We start from the raw sequence: 14,745 nt of genomic DNA, 5'->3' as shown, positions 1-14,745 counted from the left end.
GTTGGTTGTTCATGCCTTTCTAGGAAGTTATCCATTTCATCTATGTTGTCTAGTTTTTAGCATAAAGTTGTTCATTGTATCCTATCATTACCTCCTTTATTTCTGTGGAGTGGGTAGTTATCTCTCTTTTTCTATTTCTGATTTTATTTATTTGCATCCTCTCTCTTCTTCTTTTTGTGACCCTTGCTAAGGGACCATCAATTTTATTGATTTTGTCATAGAACCAACTTCCGGTTTTGTTGATTTTCTCAACTGTTTTCATATTCTCAATTTCATTTATTTCTGCTCTAATCTTTGTTATTTCTTTCCTTTTGCTTGCTTTGGGGTTAGTTTGCTGTTCTTTCTCTAGTTCTTCCAAGTGAACAGTTAATTCCTTGATTTTTTGCTCTTTCTTCTTTTTTGATATAGGCATTTAGGGCAACAAATTTCCCTCTGCAGCCTTTGCTGCACTGTATAGATTTTGATATGTTGTGTTTTCATTTTCATTTGCCTCGAGATATTTGCCGACTTCTCTTGTAATTTCTTCCTTGACCCACTGATTGTTTAAGAGTGTGTTTTTGAGCCTCCATATATTTGTGAATTTTCTGGTCCTCTGCCAGTTATTGATTTCCAACTTCATTCCTTTATGATCCAAGAAAGCGTTTTGTATGATTTCAATTTTTTATATTTATTGAGACTTGCTTTGTGACCTAGCATATGGTCTATCCTTGAGAATGATCCATGAGAATGATCCATGATGAGAGTGGGGAATTGAAGTCTCCAACTATTATGGTAGATATGTCTATTTCTCTTTTCAGTGTTTGCCTCATGTATTTTGGAGTACTCTGGCTCTGTGCATAAATATTTATGATTGTTATGTCTTCTTGCTGAATTGTTCCTCCTATTAATATATAGAATCCTTCTTCATTTCTTTTAATTGTTTTATGCTTGAAGTCTATTTTGTTGGATATTAGTATAGCTACTCCTGCTCTTTTCTGATTGTTGTTTGCATGAAATATCTTTTCCCAACCTTTCACTTTCAACCAATGTTTGTCCTTGGGTCTAAAATGTGTCTCTTATAGACAGCATATAGATGGGTCCTGTTTTTTAACCCATTCTGCAGGTCTATGTCTTTGATTGGGGAGTTTAATCTATTAACATTTAATGTTATTACTGTAAGGGCAGAACTTTCTTCTACTATTTTGCCTTTTAGATTTTACATGTCATATCTAATTTTTCTTCTTTTTACGGTTACTAATAGTCTTCATTTCTACACTCTTCTCCATACCTCTCTCTCCTGTCTTTTCCTATATGTCTCTATATTCCTATATTCCCCTCTCCTGGGGAAGGCACAGCCCCCAGGGAAATACCTCTTTTCACCTGACCAGCCTCTGTCTCTCAGATAAGCTTAATTCTGCCCTTGCCTGGGGCAGTAGGAGCCTGACAGCAGTTTTAAGCTGTAGAAACAAAGAAAAAAAAATCCTTTTCAGAGCAAGACCCCAGTTTTTCAGGTTTGTTAATCAAGAGCTTAAGTTGGTATGTTGCTCTACCTATCTCCAGGTGCTATACGCCCCTCATTATTATTATTTTTTTAGGGTCCAGACCTTTTCAAGTATTTTGTGCTGTCCAATCCAAAAAACCTCTGTTTTTTTTTTTTGTTCCATCAGCCTTGCCCCCTCTGTGCTAGGGCTAAAACTAGTAACTTTAGCTTTTATTCGAGGTTTAGCTGAGCTGGGGGCCTATTTTTATTAGTCAGAATTTGTTAATAAATTCCACAATTGGAGATTAGTTGCGCTTAGCCCCTTGCTGCTAGTAAAGTCTCTTTCCTTTCAACTCTGGGAAGCAGCCTGTGGGGGAGGGGTGCCAGCCTCCATGGCTTGGGGGACTCATAGTTCTGGGGGTCTCGCAGGTGGTCCAGCTTGTCCAGACTGGGGTATGCTGTGTGTCTGGTCACTGATGTGGCTCCAGCAGTTGTTCTGTACTGTTCCTGGCTATTTATTAATTGCTCTGGAGGACAAACTAAATTCCACACCTCACTAAGCTGTGATCTTGGCCTCCTCTGTTTAGTTTTGAAACAGTTTTATTCTTACACCATACAGTCCATCCTAAGTAAACAATGGCTCCCAGTATAATCACATAGTTATGCATTCACCACAACAATCCATATGAGAACACTTCCATTCCTTCCACAAAGAAAAAAGAAGAGGAAAAAATAAAATAAAAAATAAAAGAATTAAAAGTAGAAACAATAATAATAACAAAAATCCCATACCCCTCCCTTATATCCCCCCTTACTGACATTTAGCTTTGGTCTATTTATTGCCTTTGCTACAATTCGTGGAAGAGTATTACAATGTTATACTCAAATTATAGACCCTAGTTTGCATTTTGTTTTTTTCCCTATACCATTCGATTTTCAACACCTTGCAATGGTGACATTCATGTTTTTCCTCATGAAAAAATTTCTTGTGTTTGCACATTTAATCACCATCATTATCCACTCTTAGGTTTTGCTAAGTTATACAGTCCCAGTTTTTATCCTTGATCTTTCTGGTGTCATGCATGTCCCAAGCCTTCCTCTTTCAACCACATTCACACTCAGCTTTGTTCAGTATACTTACAATATTGTGCTACCATCAGATATTATCGTGCTATCCATTTCTGGATCTTTACAATCAATCCTGTTGTACATTCTGTACTCTCTCAGCATCAAATGCCCATTCTCTACCCTCTTTGTATCTCTTGATAACCCATGCTCTCAATTTAACTCTGAGTTTGCTCATTATAGTTAGTTCTGATTAATGTGACCCTACAGTATTCATCCTTTTGTTTCTGGCTTATTTTGTACAACATAATGTCCTCAAGTTTCATTCATCTCATTGCATGCCTCACGACTTCATTTCTTTCTGTAGTCGCACAGTATTCCATCATATATGTACACCATAATTCGCCTTTCTGCCTCTCAGTCACTGTACCCTTCAGTTCCCTCAATCTATTGGGCTTTATGGATAATGTCCAAAATTAACAAACCATGTTTTACAGTATTCTCACTTGGTTGTACAATCAGTAGCACTCTCAATTTTAGACAATTTTCATTGGCCCATAGCAACAAAGAACAGACAAACACAGCATCACCAACTATCAAGTCAAAGACATTTGCGTCCTTGCTGTCAGTTCCTCTGAATATATACCTAGTAGTGAGATTGCTGGATCATATGGCAATTCTATGCTTGCTTCCTGATGAACCGCCAAGCTGCCTTCCAGAGTGGTTGCATCATTCTACATTCCCAGCAACAGTGAACGTGTGCCTCTTTCTCCACATCATCTCCAGCATTTGTAGTTTTTAAAAAAATTTTTAACATTTAAAAAAATTGTGAAATACAACATATGTACAAAAAAGCCATAAATTTGCAAGTACATTTTACAAATAGTTATAGGACAGATTTTAAAATTTGGTATGGGTTACAGTTCCATGATTTTTGTTTTTTCTTCTAGCTGCTCCAAGACACTGGGACATCAACAGAGATAGCAATATGATGATTCAGCAGTTATACTCATTTGTTAAATCCTATCTTCTCTGTTATACTCCTCATTCTCTTTAAATAATAAATATGTATATATAAAGCAATACATTTCAAAGTATATTGCAACTTTGTAGTAGTTTTTATATATATATAAAAGAAATAGTTGTAGTGGATTTTTTCTTTTCCCTCTCTCTCTATATACATATAATGGCCATTCTAATAGGTGTAAGATGATGTCTCATTCTGGTTTTGATTTGCATTTCCCTAATAGCCAGTGAGGTTGAGCATATTTTCATAGGTTCTTAAGCCATTTGTATTTCTTTTTTGGAAATGGGTCTGCCCATGTCTTTTGCCAATTTTTAATAGGATTGTTTGTCTTTTTCTTGTTGAGTTGTAGGATCTCTTTATATATTCTGGATATCAACCTATCTGATATGTGTTTTTCAAATATTGTCTCCCATTGTGTAGGCTGTCTTTTTACTTTCTTGACAAAGTCCTTTGACATACAAAAGTGTTTCGTTTTGAGGAGATCCCATTTATCTGTTTTTCCTTCATTGCTTGCACTTTGGGTGTAAGGTCTAGGACACCACATCCTTTCACAAGATCTTTAAGATAATTCCCTACATTTTCTCCTAAAAACTTTATGGTTTTAACTCTAATGTTTAGGTCTTTGATCCATTTTAAGATAATTTTTGTATAAGGTGTGAGAAAGGGGTCCTCTTTCATTCTTGTGGATATGGAAATCCAGTTCTCCATGCACCATTTGTTGAAGAGGCTACTCTGTCCCAGATGACTTGACTTGACTGCTTGATCAAAGATCAATTGTCCATAGATGAGATAGTCAATTTCTGAACACTCAATTTGATTCCATTGAAGAGTATATCTATCTTTATGCCAGTGCCATGGTATTTTGACCACTGTAGCTTTGTAACATGTTTGAAAGTCATTTAAAGTGTAAGACCCCCCCACTGCCTTTTTTTTCTCAAGATATTTTTAGCTATTCATGACACCTTGCCCTTTCAAATAAATGTGATTACTGTTTTTTCTATTTCTATGAAGTAAGCTGTTGGGATTTTAATTGGTATTGCAATGAACCTATAAATCAATTTGGATAGAACTGACATTTTAACACTATTTTGTCTTCTAATCCATGAACATGGTATAGTCTTCCATTTATTTAAGTCTTCCTTGATTTCATTTAGCAATTTTTTTTGTAGTTTTTTGTGTACAGATCTTTTATGTCTTTGGTTAAATTTATTATTGATATTTGATTATTTTGGTTATTATTGTAAATGGATTTTTTTCTTGATTTGCTCTTCAGATTGATCATTACTGTTATAGAGAAACACTATGATTTTTGCATGTTGATCTTGTATACTGTCACTTTGCTGTACTCATTTATTAACTCTACAAGCCTTACGGTAGAGTTTTTTGGATTTTCTACATATGGGGATCATGTCATCTATCAAGAGTGAGAGTTTTACTTCTTACTTTTGACTTGGATGCCTTTATTTTTCCTGATAATTGCTCTAGCTAGAACTTCCATCAGAATGTTGAACAACAATGATGACAGTGGGCATCCTTTCTTGTTCCTGGTCTTAGAGGGAAAGCTTTCATCTTTCCCCACTGAGGATGATGTTAGCTGTGGGTTTTTCATATATTCCCATTGTCATGTTGAGGGAGTTTCCTTCTATTCCTATCCTGTGAAGAGTTTTCATCAAGAGAGATGTTGAATTTTGTCAAATGCCTTTTCTGCATTGATCTATATGATCTTGTGGCTTTTCTGCTTTGATTTATTGATATGGTGTGTTACATTAATTGATTTTCTTGTGTTGAACCACACTTGCATAACTGGAATAAAACCCACTTGGTCCTGGTGTATAATTTTTTAAAAATGTGCTGCTGAATTCAATTTGCAAGTATTTTGTTGAGGGTTTTTGCATCTGTATTAATTAGGGTTCTCTAGAGAAAGAGAATCAACAGGAAACATCCATAAATATAAAATTTATAAAAGTGTTTCACATAACTGTGGGAATGTAGAGTCCAAAATCCAAGCTGTGAAGCTGACGACTCCAATGGAGGGTCTGGATGAACTCCCCAGGAGAGATTTGCTGGCTGAAGCAGGAAGAAAAGAGCCTGTCTCTTTTGAATCCTCCTTAAAAGGCTTCCAGTGATTAGATTAAGCACCACTTATTGCAGAAGATACTCCCTTTGGCTGATTGCAAACAGAATCAGCTGTTGATGCAGCCTATGTGATCATGATTTAATTCTATGAAATGTCCTCATAGCAACAGACAGGCCAGCACTTACCCAACCAGACAAACAGGTACCACCACCTGGCCAAGTTGACACATGAACTTGACCATGACAGCATCTATATTCATTAAAAAGATTGGTCTGTAATTTTCTTTTCTTATAGTATTTTTGTCTGGTTTTGGTATTAGGGTGATGTTGGCTTTATAGAATGAATTAGGTAGCTTTCCCTCTTCATTTTTTTTTTGAAGAGTTTGAGAGCAGGATTAGTACCAGTTCTTTTTTGAATGCTTGGTAGAATTCATATGTGAAGCCATCTGGTCCTGGACTTTCTTTTTTGGGAGCTTTTTGGTGACTGATTCTTTACTTGTAATTGGTTTGTTGAGGTCATCTAATTTTTCTTGAGTCACTTCTGGTTGTTCATGCTTTTCTAGGAAGCTGTCCATTTCGTCTAAGTTGTCTATTTTATTAGTATGTAGTTGCTCATAGTATGTTCTCATTTTCTTCTTTATTTCTGCAGGGTCAGTAGTTATGTAACCCTTTCCATTTCTGATTTTATTTATTTGCATCCTCTCTTTTTTGTCAGCCTAAGGGTCCATCGATTTTATTGACTGTCTCAACCAATTTCTGTTTTTGTTTATTCTTTCTATTATTTTCATGTTCTCAATTTCACTTATTTCTGCTCTAATCTTTGTTATTTTCTTTTCTTGGATTTAGTTTGATATTCTTTCTCTAGTTCCTCCAGTTGAGCAGTTAGGTCCTCTACTTTTGATCTTCTTTTTAATATAGGCATCTAAGGCAATACATTTTCTTCTCAGGACTGCCTTTTTTTCATCCCATAAATTTTGATATATTGTGCTCTCATTTTTATTTACTTGCGGTGTTTACTGATTTCTCTTGTAATTTCTTCCTTGAACCAGTGGTTGTTTAAGAGTGTGTTGTTTAGCTTCCCCATATTTGAGAATTTCCCAGCCTCCCACCTGTTATTGATTTCCAACTTCATTCTATTATGAACCAAGAAAGAGTTTTGTATAATTTCAAGCTTTTAAAATTTATTGAGACTTCCTTTGTGACCCAAAATATGGTCTATCCTGGAAAATGATCCATGAACACTTGAGAAAAATGTGTATCCTGCGGTTGTGGGGAGGGGTGTAATGTTTTATAAGTGTTAAGTCTAGTTCATTTATCATGCTTTTCAAAATCTCTGTTTCCTTACACTGATCCTTTGTCTATGTGTTCTACCCATTGATGACAGTGGTATATTGAAGTCTCCAATTATTGTTATAAAGGTGTCTACTTCTCTTTCCAGTGTTTTCACAGTTTGCCTCATGTATTTTTGGACACTGGCTCATTGCATAAATATTTGTGGTTATTATGCCTTCTTGATGAAGTGTCCCTTTTATTAAAATATAGTGTTTTCTTTGTCTCTTTTAATTGTTTTACATTTGAAGTCTAATTTAACTGATATTAGTAAAGCTCTGCCCATTCTTTACTGGTTGTTGTTTGCATGAAATATGTTTTTTCAACCTTTCATTTTTAACTTACTTTTGTCCTTGGCTCTTTGTAGGCAGCATGTAGATGGGTCCTGTTTTTCAAATTCATTCTGCCAGGCTATATCTTTTGATTGGGGAGTTTAATCCATTAACATTTATTGTTATTACTGTAAAGACACTACTTACTTCTACATTTTGCCTTTAGGACTTTATATGCTATATCTTTTTTTTCCCTATTTTTACCCTTCCTGATTATTGTAATTTCTGTACTCTTCTCCAAACCTCTCGCTCCTGTCTTTTCCTACCTGCCTGTTGCACTTCTTTTAGTATTTCTTGTAGGGCATATTTCTTGTTCATAACTCCCCCAGTTTCTGTTTGTCTGAAAATATTTAAAAATTTCCCTCATTTTTGAATGACAGTTTCCTCAGATATAAATTCTTGGTTGGCAGTTTTTCTCTTTTGGTATCTTAAATATATCATACCACTGCCTTCATGTCTCCATGATTTCTGCTGAGAAATCCACACATAGTCTCTTATCAAGTTTTCCTTTTATTTGATGGGTCACTTTTCTCTTGCTGCTTTCAGAATTCTCTTTGTCTTTGACATTTCACAATCTGATTAGTAAGTGTCTTGGAGTAGGTCTATTCAAATCTATTTTGTTTGGTGTATGCTGTGCTTCTTGGATCTGTAATTTCAGTCTTTCATAAGAGTTGGTGAATTTACAGCGATTATGTCCTCTATTATTCTTTGTGCCCCTTTTCTCTTCTCAACTTCTTGGAGACCCAAAACATGCATATTTGTGTGCTTCATGCTGTCATTCCATTCCCTGAGACCCTGCTCATTTTTTCCCCATTCTTTTCCTATCTGTTACTTTTTGTACAGGATTTTAGATGTTCTGTCCTCTGGTTCACTAATCCTTTCTTCTCAGTCTTCAAATATGCTGTTTTATGACTCTGTGGTATTTTTCCTGTCTTCTGATGTGCCTTTCATACCCAGAGGTTCTGCAATTTTTTTTTCATGCTTTTGAGCTCTTCTATTTGGTCACATAGTGTATTCTTTATATCTTTCATCTCTTTTGCCATGTTTTGCTTCACCTCGTTGATTTGATCTGATTTAGAAGATTTGTTTGGACATCTTTAATTAGTTGTTTCAATCTCATTTGAAATGTTACTTTGTTCCTTTGGCTGGGCTACACCTTTGCTCTTCCTAGTATGACTTGTGATAATTTGCTGATGTCTAGGCATTTGATTTCCGTGACTAGTTTATTCTGGAGTTGGAGTTCTGTTTTACCTAGGGTTTTCTTGTTGGTTTGCTTTGCTCTCTGTTATTTGACATTCAGTTCAGCTTATTCTATACTTCTAGCAGAGCTTCTGTTTAACTGGTCAGAAATTTTTAGGTCTTGTTTTTCTGGTTCTTGCCCTGCCAGATATGATCAACATCAATCATATTTTTCAAGACAATCCAGGCCCAGGATTCAGGAAGAGGATATAATCAGTATCAAGGTTTCCTGAGGATGAGAGCCAGCAGGCTGTCTGGCTTTCCTGTAAGGCCTCTCAAGTCTGTGTTTTTCCTATCTTGTCCAGTAGGTGGCACTTGTCAGCCCACAGCTCCCCATAGCATAAAGTGGTAGAGTGCCCTTAATCCTCAACAGACCCTGTCTTTTCCAGGGACGTGGTTGGTAGAGGCTTAGGTAGAAGGTGGACTTAAGCTGTTTCTGTTTTCCAGGTCCTGGAGTCAAGGTCTCTAAATGAGAGTGTCTACTTGTGCTGGCTTGTGCCCCTCCCCTTTTCTTGGGAATGATATGACCTTTAGACATTATCTCATTTACCTAACCAGTTACTGTGTCTCTCAGAATACCTTAACTCTGCCCTTGCCTGGGTCGATGCTGGAACCTGAGAATGCCTGCAGCTTTATTTAATGGGCTGTTAAAAAGTTAAAAAAAATGGAGGAAAAAAATCCTTTCAGAGTTGGACTTCAGCCCCTTAGGTTTGCCATGAAAGATATGGAGTTGGTACCCAGTTCTGTGTGTCCATTTTCTTGGTCCACAGCTCTTTTCCACTATTCTGAGCTTGGCCAACTCAGCCTCTTTTTTTTTTCCTTTTTCTGTCAGCCCCATCTCCTCTCTGTCAGTGAGAAACCTCCTAGTTTCTTTCATCCTTGCTCCAGGTTTGTGTTTGGAGCTTGAATTCAGCTGTCCAAATCTGTTAATCAGTTCCACAACTGGGGCTTCTATGAGTGCTCCATCCCTTGTTCCTAGTAAAGACTGCTTCTTTTTCCCATGAGGAAGTGTCTTGAAAATAGCCTGCTGTGACAGTGGGGGAGGGGCACCAGCCTCCACAGTTTGGGAGACTTATGGTTCTGTGCTGTGATCTCGGCCCTTCCATCCATTTCAGACCAGTGTACAATGTGTGTCCAATCATGGAAGTCTCCCAAATAGTGTTCCAGATAGTTTCTGTTACCTCCTAGTTGTCCTAGAGGACTAACTAAATTCCATACCTCCCTACACCACCATCTTGTCCTGCCTTTGTTTAAAAAAAAAGATAGGTAAAGTATACCATGGGACCCCTAAGTCACAAAAAGCTGATACAGCTTGATTAACATCTGACAAGGGAGACTTAAACAGGAAGCATCGCCAGATGTAAAGAGGGATGGTTAATAAAGAGGGGGAAGGGAACCGGGTCAGGTTGGGTTGCCCAGGTCTGATGTGTTCAAGTATATAATCTTGGTGAGGATAATTCATTTATATATCATTTCTATCATAAAGGAGTACTCATATTAAACATTTTCTGAGGCTTTCACACAGTGTTAATGGAATTGTGGACTCTCCTGAAAAGTGGTTTAATACTATGAGTCTGAACACATAAAATGAGTTCCTATTTTTTTTCTTCAGTATAATTCTACATCTGCTAATCTACCCTAATGAAATAACAACACATGCATTCAGAGACTTTGGAGGAAGATGCCTGACTGAATACTATTTATTAGTGATATATGGCAACAACCCAAAATATCCATAGTATAGTGAAGAGTTAAATCATTATACATCCTCATAGTGCAATATTAAGCAGCTCTTAAAATTCATTTATTTCAAAGCCATTTTGGGACATGGAAATGTTCTTGATCAAATGCTCTTGATCTAAGACCAAGTGGAAAAAAGCTGAAAACAGGAGTTTCTCTGTAATTTAGTTAAAACACTATATGCTTATGTACATAAATAGCTGTCATTTCTGGTGTTACTTGTGCATTTCTCTGCTCCTCTCTCATTCCATTTCTGATTTGATCACCTCTGTGCTTAGTGGTCTGAAATAATCATAGGATTTGCTTTGTTGGAATTGCTTTATCAATTTAGCAATCAGTGAACTTTGGATAAGATGTCCTAGATACTTTCTGGTGAATGAAAGAGGCATATCTTAATCCTATTATATTTTACTTTTTCTTAAAAAGAGATTTTTAAAGAACAATCCTCAGATCTGAACTTCATTATGGCTACAGGAGTTAAAAAATATTTTCAAGTAAATGATGCATTAGCATATTTATTATATTAACGTGTGCCAATTCCATTATTAAAGTAATGTAGATTGTGTTTATTTAAAATGAATGTTAACAGATCTTTTGATCAAGATAAAATCATTCACCATAGCACTCTTTTTCAGAAATGATTTATGAATTATCACTATTTAAACAGGCTATTATATATTTTTCAAATTTTTAATTCAGTAAATTATGTTGAAATAAACAATTTTTGTAGTTTCACTTAATAATTATTTTGTTGCATCATGAACAAAATATTTTTATTAGCAATATATTTTGACATCAAATTTAATTTTGTTTTTTACTCTTTTAGGTAAAGCCTCAAATATATCAAGGTATGATTTTAGACTTATATTGTCCTTGTAATATTTTCTAAATACTGGTGTGGATGTGGGTTCTAATTCAGCTGGAAGAAAATGTGGTAACTTCTGATGTCTGGTTGGCTTCTTACCTCTCAAAATTACTATTCCTGGGCTGTCAGCCTAGATGACAGGGTAGACGGAGGTGCCACCAACAGACACAGGTGATCTGGAGGGGGAAAGGTTTGGGAAGCTACTGATGATATGAGTTTGAAGCCTGCAGGGAAATGTCTGGCATGACCTGGTTTGGGGAGGAAAATGAGTGAGACACTGACTGTGCCTGTTGGGAAGTTAAGGCTCTGAGAAGTGTACTGCTCTTGTTAGGCAGAGATGCGTCATCACAGAGGTTTAAACCACATACTGTGGGGTCAAGTGGAGGGGCTAGTAATCCCAGGGGAGAATGAGAAGAATGGACATGATAGGAAATGGGGGTAATGAATTCTGTACATGTTTTGTAGATGGTGATGATAGAGTGGAGCTCTCAGTTGGGCAGGATGGCTGCACGGTACATTGCAGGCCCTCGATGCTGGTGTTTATCACAGGGATGGCAGCACTGTGGTGGGGAGAAGTGTGGCCTCAGGCAAGCGGAGCTCTCTGTTGGGCAGGATGGCTGCACGGTACATTGCAGGCCCTCGATGCTGGTGTTTATTACAGGGATGGCGGCACTGTGGTGGTGAGAAGTGTGGCCTCAGGCAAGCGGAGCTCTCTGTTGGGCAGGATGGCTGCACGGTACATTGCAGGCCCTCGATGCTGGTGTTTATTACAGGGATGGCGGCACTGTGGTGGTGAGAAGTGTGGCCTCAGGCAAGCGGAGCTCTCTGTTGGGCAGGATGGCTGCATGGTACATTGCAGGCCCTCGATGCTGGTGTTTATTACAGGGATGGCAGCACTGTGGTGGTGAGAAGTGTGGCCTCAGGCAAGCGGAGCTCTCTGTTGGACAATTAGAAGATAAGTGTGCACTGTGGGGATGGATGAGAGAGCCAAATGCCAGTCAGAGGGGTCTGGCTTCCTGGACACTGTTCAAGTGCTTTATAAATAGTGTCCACCTGCTTGTTGGTTACCTGGATGGTGGAAGATAGCATTCTCATCTTCGATGTGAAAAATTGTGATTTAGAGATATTGGGCATTGTCTAAGGTCCTCTGTAGAGGATGTGGTAAAGCCAAGGTATAACCAGGTGCATTTGATTTCAAAGCTTATGTTCTCTGGATCACTCCACACTGGTTGTTCTGAAATGAGCTCTGGGATGCAGGACAACTTAGGAGGCCTCTGAGTAGGGCTATCATGCACTGTTTCAGAAAGAACTCTAAGAAATTGTAGTGTGTTTTTCTAAGTGGGGAGAAGGCATGAGGTTTTCTTTTGTAAAGCCACTGTAGTGACATACTTATCTTGCTAATTAGAGGACAGAGATGTGAAAGTGGACAGGAAGCTCAATTTTTCTATTTCATCTCTAGCAATGGTACACTTATTTGAAAGGATCATAATTTTTAAGAAGGGCGCTTAGTGAAGGGAGAGGTATTAGTCCGAGACAATTTACTGTTTCTTATTCTTTGAAAAAAAATTAAATAGGAATCTCATTGAAACAGGATTCTTATTTTCCTATTTGTTTTAATAAATGCATATATCATTAACTAAAAATTGCTTCTTTTAGGCTTCTTATTAATGCTAAGAATTTTTACAGTCATAGTGTCAGATAATATGCCTTTTCTATTAAACATAGGGGTAATTCAATTTTAAAGGATTTTCCTAATAATTTTAGAGATTGCTTTTATCTTTTTCCAGTCACTTTACAGCAAATTTTGTTGAAGACCAAGAACTGCATTGAGGAAAATAACAAAATTCTAGAAAAAGTATCCTACTGGGAAAAGAAGGTATGATTATATTTTCTTTTCTTTTCTTATGGCTTTGCCTTGAATATGTCTGCCTTTTTGTTGTCAGATATTTTACTGTTTCTTCTTGCATCTTGGTATTTTCTCTTATCATGTGCTATAACATTGAAAATACAAGCATCATTTGTATAGACTAATGCTTTATTTCTGTAAGGAGTCACCTACTTGGAGACATGTTTTGTTAACACCATCATTAATATTTTTGAATTCTAACTCCTTTATTACATGTCTATACAGATCAATGAATCAAATAAATGTATTCAAGAAATGAAGTGGAACAGTAATATTCTATCTGATGAAATAAATAAATTTAAGGTAAAAATCCCCCTTTTCTGATTTGGTTCTAAAAGCAGAACTAAAAGTAATGAGTGATTATAAGTACCCTCAATATGCTTTGCTCAAGGTTAACCTCAAAACACTTAAAGGGGAGAATGAAATGCTGGGTGACATCCTTGAGCGGACACGAGCTACCCTGCAGAGTGAGAGACTCCACAATGCAAGCAATCAGGACTTGGTAAGAGTTTTTGGACTCAGTGGCTTTTGAGTCTCTGTACATTGGGTGAATCAAGCCCAATACTTTCAACCCTGGTGTCAGCAAAAGCGAGAAGGGGGTCTGAAAGACAAGCCTTCCTCTGAACATTGATCTGGAATATCAACAAAATCCTTTCATATTTAAGGGCACGGGAAGTATACATTTTCACAACCCTGAATAATTTTCACATCACTTCGAGAGAAGGAGAAGAACTGAGGGCCTGAGAGAGATGACCCAGGATTTCGAGTGGTTCTCATCCCTCTTAAGGCAGAACAGAGAATTTTCAAAGTGGTGATGGTTTTTTTTTTCCCCATTAAGAAAGCCTTTCATTGGAGCTGTTTGAATTGAAAGATTTCCCACCTTCTTTGTATTCACCTTTTCATCCAGTACTTTCTCCTACTCTCTCATTGGCAGGAAGGTTGTAGAGGCCACAGAATATACGTGCCTTCAAGGTTTTTCTTTGCTTTTTATTTCTTTATGTGCTTGAGTTTTCTCTAAGGGTCTCAACTAGATCAACTGATATTACACGAAATATAGGGTAACTGTGAGATATGTTTTGCTGATGTTCTTTTTAGCATCTGGCCCTGAGTTTCTACTGAAATCCTAATATATGTTTGGTTTCTATCCAACACTCAGATTTTGAAACAAGAAAAAATTGTAGAAAACTTGAAAGGTTTTATTTTGAAGACGACTTCAGATGTGCCTGAGGTATAGCAGTCTATGCTTCCTTCAGGATTCACTGCACGCCTTGACTTTGTTTTCTCCATTAAGAAAAGCCGTTCATTGGAGCTGTTCGAATTGAAAGATTTCCCACTTTCTTTGTATTCACCTTTTCATCCAGTACTTTCTCCCACTCTCTCATTGGCAGGAAGGTTGTAGAGGCCACACATATTGCATGTCTTAGAAAATTAAATTTTATGATGCCTAGTTGGAATTTTACAACTTTTTTTTTTGGGGGGGGGGGAGAATTAATTCATTAATGGAAATATTTTGCTTTAGGTAAAAAATGTGTTTCATGAAGCCAGAATCATTGAGGAAAAAGCTATGGCAGAGGAAGAGAAGATGTGGAAAGAAAATGCTCAGCTAAAAGCAAAGGAGAAGCAGGTAAAGAAAAGTCACTTCCAGAGACTATATAATGAGAACTCAAGAAAGGAACTTCTTGATTTCCTTTCTTAAAGTCAGGGGAC

General features: G+C 37.1%; 1 long non-coding RNA gene across 2 annotated transcripts in view; it reads left to right on the top strand.

Moving 5' to 3' along the window:
- Window positions 1–14,662, top strand: part of LOC143667473 (uncharacterized) — a 79,198-nt gene extending 64,536 nt beyond the window's left edge. For both annotated transcript variants that reach the window (XR_013168053.1, XR_013168052.1), the window contains exons 4-8: window positions 11,094–11,115; window positions 12,920–13,008; window positions 13,264–13,341; window positions 13,430–13,540; window positions 14,558–14,662. This is a non-coding gene — a long non-coding RNA (uncharacterized LOC143667473). The remainder of the gene's footprint in view (window positions 1–11,093; window positions 11,116–12,919; window positions 13,009–13,263; window positions 13,342–13,429; window positions 13,541–14,557) is intronic.
- Window positions 14,663–14,745: the final 83 nt, after the last annotated feature.

The sequence above is a fragment of the Tamandua tetradactyla genome, chromosome 23, assembly GCF_023851605.1.
Source record: "Tamandua tetradactyla isolate mTamTet1 chromosome 23, mTamTet1.pri, whole genome shotgun sequence".
NCBI lineage: Eukaryota > Metazoa > Chordata > Mammalia > Pilosa > Myrmecophagidae > Tamandua > Tamandua tetradactyla.
Note: the sequence above shows the minus strand (reverse complement) of the source record. Positions and strands in the feature narration are given on the sequence as shown.